The 11,088-nt window shown below is 55.1% G+C and overlaps 1 protein-coding gene across 1 annotated transcript in view; it reads right to left on the bottom strand.

Moving 5' to 3' along the window:
• The window catches only part of LOC104578294 (mitogen-activated protein kinase kinase kinase 3), a 53,059-nt gene extending 42,876 nt beyond the window's left edge, over positions 1-10,183 (bottom strand). The window contains exon 1 of the mRNA XM_088534783.1: positions 10,109-10,183. The gene's annotated coding sequence lies outside the window, so the exon portion shown is untranslated. The remainder of the gene's footprint in view (positions 1-10,108) is intronic.
• Positions 10,184-11,088: the final 905 nt, after the last annotated feature.

Below are 11,088 nucleotides of genomic sequence, written 5' to 3' on the forward strand. Positions count from 1 at the left end.
CTAGCCTGCTTGTTCCCTGACCCACTTTCTCTCGCTCGCAGCGCCCCATGGCGCGCCGTGCGGCCTAGCCTTGTCCCGAGCAGCCTCGCGCCGCCGCGCGTCCCGCCGCCCCGATCAATAGTTCTCCTCGCAGCCCTCCCGCCTCGCATCCTCTCTAACGAGCGCAGCTGAGCCCGATTCATCAACACACAACTCCCCGATCGAGTGCGAAGGCCGCTGCCGCACACCTATTGACCGCTTCCCGCTCAGCACCTTCCCAAGCAGCTACCGGGTTATTTTAGTTCTCCCTGCGGACACAACGCATGAGGCCCATGGCTCACACTGAGACCAGGACCTGAGGAGCCACCAATTTGAGGTCCTTTTCTTGCCCGTGCCACTCCTGCCATACAATTCTGCACTAATACTGAACCAAGGGAGGACGTAAGGCTCAGCGAGTGCTGGGGGACCAGCTACGATAAAATTCACCCTGTGTTTTCAAGGAATAGGACTGTGTTTCTGCACAGCCTCAGGTGGCCGTTGCCTTCACAAGCTGCTGGCGGACGTGTCCATCACCAGCAGAGGTTCGGAAACAGCAACACGTGGCTCTGGTTCAGCTCTGCTCCTTGCCCTCCTGACATGCAGTATCACATGAAGTCAAGTGCATTCTCTGTCATATATGGCCGAACACAGAAGCAAGACAACAGTGCATGAGCCACACAGGGCAACTCACATGTCCCAACAGGCACGTAGGGCAGGTAGGATGTGCCCAAAGCACCGATCCCCAGAGCCTCCTGGGTCTGCCCTGCCATCACACAAGGGTGACCCTCACACGAGGCAGCAGAGAACGGCGCCAGCTCAAGACACTGCACGGCCTAGACCACGAGAGCAGCACTTGCTTGGCTGCTCCAAAACCAGGTCACTTACGAGGCACAGTGGGGAAACAGCCAACTACTTTAACAGCAGAGCTCTGGAGAAACACAGTTTTCTCAGCAAAGTTCAATATTGATTCCCACGGCCCTGTTGCAGACAGACAGAATTAATCTCCAGGACGGAAAGAAACATATGCCTGAATATCACAACAAAACACAGAAGCCTTTCCAGTTCTTCAGTCGCATTTCAATGGAAACCAGAAGGCTGTCATGATGGAAAGATTTTAGTTTTCTAATTAATCCTCCCTGCTGAGCATTTAATGCTGCTAATTGATGAGGAGAGGTGGTGTCCAGACAGCATCTGCAAGTGCTTCTTGCGTCTCCAGATGGAGATTTCTCCAAGTTAAGGAATAATAAGGCAGATTTGCTCCCTGCGTGCACTGTGCCCTGATCCAGCTCCCTCCTCTCCATGAGATGTCTGGAAGTGGGGAGGGAGGCGAAGTGCAACTCAGAGCTCATTTTCAGGCTCTGGAAGTTTTCCTGGAAAATGTCATCTGCAACACTGTCACTCCCACAGAACATGCAAAAAGAAGGACTACCACTGCCAGGGACACGGCCTGTACCATGGAACACGCAGCCCATATCTCCTGCGGATTAAGGGGTAGCTTCTGAGCAAACAGAGCAGTCTGTTTGGTGAGATCCTGTAATATTACCCCCAAATTGCACAAAACACACTGCAATATCAGGAAATGGATCATGAGGCCAAAGCACAGCCCCAAGGGCCAACACAGTGTCACCACCAGCAAAAAGCACCTTGCTGAGGTTCTGGTGCCTGCTTGCTCACTCGCACCAAGGACACGACTTAATTTCTAAACCCAAATGCTGCCTAAACCAGGAGACAACCTTGGGAACAGTGGAGTCATCAGAAATGCAAAAGAAAACTCAGCAGTCCCAAGCCAGGAGGGTTGCAGGTCAGCACATGTCCCAGGAGGAAATTCCTGCTCCCGTCTCCCAGCCATGTTCAGCACATGCCCCAATTCCTCCGCAAATCAGGACCCAAGTGAGGATGGAATTGGTTCCTTTGCACCCAAGAGTCAGCAGTTTCAGTCCTGGGAGATGCCAAGCACTCTCAGCCACAAATTAAATCAGCAGAAGGATTAAAAAAATATTATATATACATATATATGCATGAGGCATGAGGCCATGCTTTGGTTGCACGTTCTAAGGAATGATAAATGAAGAAGTGTTGATGGTCCCCGAGCTGCTGCCTGACATTCCAGCACTGCTCTGCTTGCCAAAGTGACAGCGATTCCACCTGCATCGTCCTGACACGTCCTCCAAGAGGCCCCATCATCACAGATCCCGGCACACCGAGGCCGGGCCAGATGTGCAGGTGTCCAGCTGGTCAACCTCTCTGTACCAAAAGGCTTCTCTCTTTCTTCTGTTAGGATTGGGTTTCAAACCACCTACTCCATCATAAATATAAAGGCAACATTAGCTTCCTCCTAGAGCATTTACAGAAAAGACCAGCTGACGCCTGCAGAAACAGGTCCAGAAAGTCACCAGGAAAGCTCCGAGCACATGAGGAATGTCGAGTCAATGGCTTTTGGCTCTTTAACTATAAAACCCTGCTGTTGCAAGTAACTGTGCGTGGCAGGTTGAGTCACACACACGTTCCTCACCTGCACAAGCTGCCTGCTAGCCCTACGTCGTGTCCTGGGTCCGCTGCTTCCTGCTGCTCTACGGCACATTCGGAAGTATCCTCCAGGGAGCAAGGACCGGTGCCAGCAGGGAGGTGGACTGGATGATCTAATAGGACCTTTTCCATCGCTCAACTTTTGTGCTTACTCACAGAATAAATATCTCCCACGTTGCGAAGAAACATGCTGGCTCTGCTCGCTTGTTTAGGCTGGGAAAGCGTTGCCCTCTTGAAGACATTTTGTTTTCCTGCTCTTGCTTCACTGGCGCTAACAGGACTTGCCCAAGAGAGTCAAGCAAAGAACTGGCTTTTGCCTGGCTTTTGGTGCCGAGGAGCTCAAAGGCAGCCAACCAAGTCACCCAAATCCTGTGCTAGCAGCCACAAGCAGCTGAGGAACCTCATTCCTGTATCATTGTAGTATTCGTGCTTCTCTGAACATTTAGACCTGATCTGGCTGAAGAAATCAGGCTGGCAGGAGAACAGACCATTCCCCCATCAACCAGCTGGGGCTGATCTCCTGAAACAGCTAGAAACCCAACTCAAAAAGATAAAGAGGGCTGCCAAGAGGAGAATGCAATGCAGCTTAGATAACAGCTTCCATTGCAACTTGCATTGGCCTTCACTCATCAGGACAGCCCTTTCTTAGCTTTAAAACGCAAAAATAGGGCAGTCGGGCAGGGAACAGCAATCTGGCAGACGAGTTGCATCACCATTTCCAAAACATTTTCAAGCAAAGCATACACTGAACAGCCCAAAGAGCAACTGAAAACATCAAGAAACTTCATCAGGGAAGAAAACGAAATAAAAACCCCAAACAAATAAACAAAAACACCCCAAACTACCACCTTACACTAGGCAAAGAAAAAGGGAAGGGAAGGGAAGGGAAGGGAAGGGAAGGGAAGGGAAGGGAAGGGAAGGGAAGGGAAGGGAAGGGAAGGGAAGGGAAGGGAAGGGAAGGGAAGGGAAGGGAAGCGAAGGGAAGCGAAGGGAAGCGAAGGGAAGCGAAGGGAAGCGAAGGGAAGCGAAGGGAAAGGACTGCACACAACCTGTATCTCCTTTTGCAACAAGGCAGAGATCCACCACTGGGAAAGCAACATTCATTCACTGGTCAAAACACTGGAAAGGGGAGTCGGGTCTAGCTGGTTCTGCTTCTAGTTCTCGTTTTTTCCCCCTGGCTGCTGGACCGCAGCCTGACCCAGAGCGCTGCCTGTTCTCCCATCACTGGGTACTTTTCATGAAGAACCCAGCTCCTGGAGTCACATGATTACATCAGAAACCCACTTCCTTTTTTTCTTTCTTTTCCAGTTAAAAAAAAGAGACTATTAGATGTGAAAATTGAAGAAATAAGTGTAAAAGCCACAAAGTCTAAAAATGCTCAAATGGAAAAATAAATGTTATATTTAAAATTTAATTAGTAACATTTTGGAGGAAGGAATGTGATGACAAACTCTTAGCCCAGTGATATACACAAGGGGTCTTAGGCCGGGGGATATGACTTGGTTGTGGGGTGGGAAGGCTTCGATGTGCCCCTCTAAGTTACGGAGGAGAAAATCCAACTCTTCTTAGCAATTCCTGCCTAAAAACTACACGGCCCTTGGAGGTACCCAAGGTGGTGGCCCGGGTGGTGGCCAAACTCGGGTGAGGAGGAGATGCTCCATCTTCAAGGCAGGTCTTCTGCAGAGGCTGGAGAGCACTTGGGGACCTTCTCCTTATCCTAGGTTACCACGCAGGTATTAAAGACGTGGTTCTCCTCCAGCTAATGTCCAGCTGGCACCTTCACCCCCTCCAAGCAAAACATTTTAGGTTAAATAGGCATAACTAGAATGTAACTGGAGGGTCTCAGAGGTCACACTTGTCAGACACCAAATCCTTGCAAACACTCTGCCTCTGCAGCACTGCACGTCCAAAGAACCCTCTCCTTGAGCAAACGTTCACAACAAAAAGACCTACAGACTTATGGATTTGTTTGCATTTGTTTGCATTTTCCTCTGCGTCTCCCTCTCCTCCCCCAAAAGGATGTGCTTGGGAAGAAAAATGCCACCCATAATGTTTCTCTGCTTGTTTATTTTAGAGGAAAATACAGTGCACGCTCCTCTGCAATGTTGTGAGTTCTTCCCTCCGTAAGGCAAAACAAGAGAGGCTGCAAAATCTAAACAGAGACGAACGTCACACATCCTTTTTTTCCTCCCCTTTTTAAATGAAGTGGGTATTTTATTCTAGGAGAGCTCAAAAACCCGTCTGGCACATACAAAGAAACGAGTTTGGAAATCCCCTCCCTCCACCCCCACTGCTATTTGCTAAGGAAACCAGATGCTCAGAGCTGGCCAAAAAAATGATCTCAGCCATTCTTCAGAGAGCCTCCGGTGCATTTTCATGAGTCATGGAAAGCAACAACGCGTTGCTTTGGTAATGCAAGGTAAGCAACCGCTCACCCGTCCCGAGCCGCGCTCGCGGGAGCCAGAGCGCGGCCCGTTCCTTGAGAGATTACATCAGATACGGGCCCAAAATAGAGCGCCGCAGCGAGAGCGGCTCTCCGTAGGTTGCACAGGACGTGCCACTGGAATGGGATTTACCCTGGAACCGCTGCAGTCCGGATCCGAGTGGAGCGGGGATGTCAGGAATGCCCCGTGGTCCCGCAGGCTGCAAGAGGCCAACCCTGGAGGCTGTGGTGACTATTCACACATGCAACCATGCACATGCGGACACAGGCATGAGAAAAGCCTCCTTAGCTTCCATTAATCCCCCATCAAAATGTTTGCTCTTCTCATTTCTGAAGGTTTGTGAGCTAATAAAGAGGCTAAGCGCAACACCAAGACTCAAGCAATAAATACAAGCAAGCAAAATGAAAGCCAGTCCATCTCCAACTTTAAAGCACCATATCCACCAACCTCTGGGTAAGGGAGGCTGGTGCAGAGGCATCGAGTGACACTCCTTGGTGGCACTCCTGAATGTGGCCACAAGGACAGCAGCAATGGTGACCCTGGGCCCTGGCACCATATCTGTGGTGACTCTCCATGAAGAGCCAGGGCCGAGTCCTTCAGAAATCCAGCGCAGGACATGTTGGGAGGCGGGGAAGAAGGGCACTTTCCATGGCACCCAGTCAGCCCTTGCGTTACCCCCAGCAGCGTCACACCTCGGCCACCTCCCCTCAAATCCCTGCAGCAGATCCACAGCCACCACGGCCCGAGAAGCTCCTGCGGAGACGAGGCCTGGCAAGGCTCACACAGAGGCGTGTGGGCTCCCGTGCAACGAGGAGCTGCTTGCAGAAGGTCTCGCTCGTCCTTTTGAAGTCCCCAACCTCCATGGCGCTCAGCAGGGTTGAGGACGAAGAGCACAGCTCACTATGCTGCCTCACGGGACAGCAGTGCTCGTTTGCCCAAAGGGTCGTTCTCCTGCGCTGTGTTTCCTACACACGGGCCGAGACCGAAACAAGCACATCCCTGTCCTTCCCTGGGGAGAGGACGGCGTTTGCCACGTCCAGCGCTTCCACACCAGCCCCCAAAGCCAATCATTTGATTTCGTCTCCTCCCACACAAACTGCAAACACAAACCCCACGGAACCGCGTGTTTTCACCCCGCGCCATCGCATCCTGAAGGTGGCACCTGATGCCACCAAGGCCCTGACACGCTGCAGTGACAAAGATCTCTCCTTCTCTTGAGTCTTCAGCCAGGTAACGCAGTGAAGCAGACACAGATACTGAGGGGGGCTCGTCAGCATTTCAGGGCTATGGGGAGAGCAGTAGGGAAGGCCCCAGTGAGCAAAGCACTCGGTCTCCCCACCCCCAGCGATAATAGGCAAGAGTGGGCGTAGTTCCCCAAATCCTTCATGCTTAAAGGTGAGGCCAAGCCAGGGTGCAGATGGAGACCTTCACCACTCAGTTCTGCAGAAAGCATCACAGCGGTGCCTTCATTGGAGCCAGAGCGCTCCACAGCCCCAGAACGACTGCACTGCACAGAGGGAGCAAGCAGATACCAACCCCGGCCCACCAGGGAAGCAGGTTCTCCCCGCCAGCACAAAGCTGAGGACATGGGGATGCAGAGAGCCCTGAGCAGCCCCGACGCCGTCCCCCGACAGCCACAACACCCCGTGGGACGCAAGAGGAGAAGGGGCTGCCTGAGGCTGCCGCCGTCGGACAAGGAGCAGCTCCTCGGGATACGCAGGAGCCGAGGGCGGCGTTTTTGAGCACCGGGCCACAGGAGAAGCAGGGCAGGACCTGCCCCGTCACTCTGCTTCAAAGCCACCGCAACCGGAGCCCTGCGGCCACCAAGGAAACAGGGCTCGTATCCAGAGCCGGCTCCTGGGAGCGACACCGGAGCGAGGGCATCTCACCACTAACCCACCCCGCGGTGCACGGAGAACCAGGATCCAGTGTTCCCAGCCCTCTCCTGGCCCTCTCCCAGCTTTTCCACGCGGGCACCTCTTTGCAGAGTCTCCCAAAGCACCGTCGGGAAGGAATACAGCGGGAGAGCCGTAAGGAAAAGCCCCTTTCCCTTCCCAAAGGCCGGCGCCGCTCGGGAGCGGCCGGAACTGCTGGGTTTTCCCAAGCAGCAACAGCTCTCGGTGCTGGACCTTGAACCCGTCACTAAAACCAACGATGCAAGAAGCGAAGCACAGCTCAATGCCGGCTCTGTGTACCCCTACCGGCACCCTCCGACCAGAAATAACTGAAATATCTGGCATATTTCTCAGATGACTCCTGCTGCTCGGTGAGCGCCGGCATTGAAGGGATAAGACCAAGAAGCAGCAAGTAAATTCCTCGGGTTTAGTAACCGGTCACCTAGGCTTTCCAAAAGGCATTCGGCAAACTGGAATCCAGCAAAGGGACTGCAATGGAGGCTTCAATGACATATTTCTGCAGAAACACCCCAACAGAAGATGTCAAGGTGCCATCTGCCCTGTCATCGCAGTGACACCGCGTGGAGCCAGCAGGCAGGAACAGGACCGTCTCCTGCACCCAGGCCACTCTCGGATGGTGACAGTGAGGAAGAAGTGAGATACTGGTGGAAAAAGAATAAGACAGGGCTTTTCTGCATACCAACAGCCATTTCCTTCAGCCCATCTTTCCCACTAGCTTAAATGGACCTCACTCCGCATCTTCTCCCCAGAGAAGCTAGTTTTTCTACCCACAAAATCTGATGTTTGGGCAAACCATGACTGTTACATGCAAGAAATTTAATAGCTCCTTGAGGATTTATGGGCATTTGGAAGCCTCTGTGCACGAAATACCTGCAGGTGGATGAGACAGCCATAAAAATGCCATTGCTCCAGGGCAGCCGTAGCTCTAGGTGTAGAGCAGGAGCACCCAGAGCATCTCAGAGGTCACCAATACCCTTCAGACTGCTGGACTCGAGACTTTCCTCCCTCCACAAAGACTTTTCACCTCCCAGACACTCTTCCAGGGCATTTCTTCCCAGTCTTTTTAAGGGAACCGCACAGCCACAAAGCGGCGTTACGCAGCAAGGAGGCTCCTGCCCATCGTGGATTTGCGCAGCACGTCGGGTTCTTCCCCTAAAGAACCACGTTTTCGAGCTATTCCGTCTTCACGCGCTACCTGAACTCCATCCAGCCATCCAAACACCCCTCCGGGCTGTCTGCAGAGCATCCCACGCGGAAGGCCGGCCGGATCCGTCGCCAGTCCGGAGCGGACGGGATGGGGGAGCTTCCACTGGAGTGATAAATCCCGCTGCCCTTCTGCAGGTGAGGTCTGCTCCTCCGGAATCCTTCTGCCAAAGTGTCCATGAAGGGGCGGGAAACAGAAGCCAAGGTGGATTTTAACCCGGGAGAGCAGGACGAGCTCCAGCCCGCTGCAGGTTCTTGAGTCCAGAGTCACTTGGTCTGCACCAATATTTATTTGGGAATCTCCCAGGAAAGGAGGAAGCGTTTCAGGAATGGGCTTTGGAGCTTAATTCCCCTTTTCTTGGCAGGACAACACACCTTTCAGCCTTGACTTGTAAAAGACCTGGAAATCAGGTCGAACGCTCCAGGTAGCCTCATTGCTGCTCGCCAGCCCCACCAGCAGCCTCCCCAGCTGCACGAAGATGCCTCAACCTCCAGCTGGCACCTGAGACCTGACGCAGCGATGACAGGCAACAGCTCACGCTCGCCCTCCCTTCCCAGGCATCCGCGGAAACTGCCTGAAAACTTGTGTCACCTCGCGGTGCTTAAGCGGGAAAAGCAAATAACACAGGCTGGGGATTGGCTGGGATCCCCAGCTTCGGGATCAGGAGCCCGTTTACAGCTTTTCCCAGAAAACGGCGCCTGCAGGCTAGTGGAATTTTTTTTTTTTCTCCCATATTCCTCTGCAAAATGCGTTTTCCGTCTCCCAGAGCAAAGATGAGACCCACGTCCCTCTCCCAGGTCAGGTCTCAGGATGTAGGAGGGTCTCGGGCTACACAGCCTTGATTTGGGAAGATCCATCAAACGCACCAAGCCCAAGGAGTCGCGGAAGCCACCGGCATCGTTAAGCACTAAGGATATTTCGGAGGGGATGGGAAAGGAGAGCATCCCCCAGGAAAAACCTCCACAAAGCAAGGACAGTGCCTGGCTGCAGAGGGAGGCCTGGATTCTCGGGAAAACCGGGATAGCCCCATTATAACGAATTCCAAACTCGGGGTCTGTAAAACTTTGGGCACCGCTGCGCCAAGGCGGACAGGCCGCGAGCGGAGCCGATGTCCTGCACAAGGAGGAGCCTCCCCGGCGCGGCGCTCCCTCGGGCGGCACGCGCCGCGCTGGGAAAACTTCCCACCACGAAAGGGAATTCTGCCCAACGGCTCCCAGGCCGCAAGGAGGAGATCCCTGGGATCACCCCCACGCGGCACAAATCCGGATAACACCCTCCTGCTCTCCCGGATCCCTGTTGCCAGCCCCTCAATCTGTGCACGGATGCATTCCATACGCTCCCGGGCTTGCTCTGAACCAGAACCAGATCCACACAAATAAAATATATCTAAAAAAAAAACTCGTTGGAATCTCTTCCTGCTCCGAGAGGGCCAGGATGCTTCCCCATCTCCCGCCGCGCACCTGCACAGGGTGCAGCCTTCCTGTGGGCGGCATCGCCGGACTTTGCTCGCCCATGGCAAGGGCTTCCCGGGCGCTTCCCGGGCGCTCCGCATCCCGACGGCCCCGAGCATCCACCCAGGATAACATAACCACGTTATGCCTGGCATTAGTTACATATACTCCCTATATACACCGTATCTATGTATACGCATACACACACACATATATGTATAGATATGCACACACATATATGTTTATATATATGTGCGTCTGCGCGCTTGGGGGCAGACCCGCCGGGGGGTGTCCTGGTGGGGGGGTGAGAGGAGCACGGTGGAGCTAAACTCCGGTAGGAATAAATAAAATAAAATAAAGTAAAGTAAAATAAAATAAAATAAAATAAAATAAAGTAAAATAAAATAAAATAAAATAAAATAAAATAAAATAAAATAAAATAAAATAAAATAAAATAAAATAAAATAAAATAAAATAAAATAGTGGGCGGGAGCAGAGGCACCCGAACCCCGCAGAAGCCGCCCGCTCCCCGCGGCGCTCGGTCCTTACCCCGTGCGGCGGCTACCGGCGCGGCGCCATGGGCAGCGATGGGCTCCCACTGAGCGGGCTTGGACCGGACCGGACCGGACCGGCTCAGCACCGACACACTGGGCTCGGCTCGGCCAGCACGGACCGGCTGAGCTCGGCACGGACCAGTTGGGCTCCGCGCGGTTCGGTGTTGCTCGGACCAGACGGGACGGGACGGCTCGGGCTCCCCTCGGTTCAACGCTGCTCGGACTGGACCGGACGGGACAGGATGGGATGGGTCGGGTCGGGCTCCGCTCGGTTCGGCGCTGCTCGGACCCGACCAGATCGGACGGGACGGGATGGGTCTGGTCGGGCTCCGCTCGGTTCGGCGCTGCTGGACCGGACCGGACGGGTCGGTCGGGCTCCGCTCGGTTCGGCGCTGCTGGACCAGACCGGACTGGATGGGTCGGCTCGGGCTCCGCGCGGTTCGGCGCTGCTGGACCGGACCGGACGGGTCGGCTCGGTCTCCGCTCGGTTCGGCACTGCTGGACCGGACTGGACCGGACGGGTCGGGCTCCGCGCGGTTCGGCACTGCTGGACCGGACTGGACCGGACGGGTCGGGCTCCGCGCGGTTCGGCGCTGCTGGACCGGACCGGACCGGACGGGTCGGCTCGGGCTCCGCGCGGTTCGGCGCCAGGCGCGGGTCGCGGCGGCGGGGGCGGGCGCACAAAAGCGGCAGGAAGCGGGTGACGCGCGGCGCCGCCGCGGCCAATGGGCGCCCGGGAGCCGCCGCCGCGGCTGCTCCTGCCGCCGCCGCTGGGGGGCGCCGCAGCGCCCGCGCCGCGGGGGCCCGCGCGCCGCCCCGGCCGGACCCGCGGGTCTCGCGCCGCGGCGGGACCGGGGGGCCCCGTCAGCGTTGAGGACCCCCATCCTGCAGCCCAGCTCGGACCAGGGGTCTCGTAGCCCGGACGGGACCAGGGGAACCCCCCGTCCCACGGCCCGGATCGGACCCAGGGGTTCT

The sequence above is a fragment of the Tinamus guttatus genome, unplaced genomic scaffold (genome assembly GCF_059628265.1).
Source record: "Tinamus guttatus ecotype Peru unplaced genomic scaffold, ASM5962826v1 Tinamus_guttatus_pri_ptg000599l, whole genome shotgun sequence".
Lineage (NCBI taxonomy): Eukaryota > Metazoa > Chordata > Aves > Tinamiformes > Tinamidae > Tinamus > Tinamus guttatus.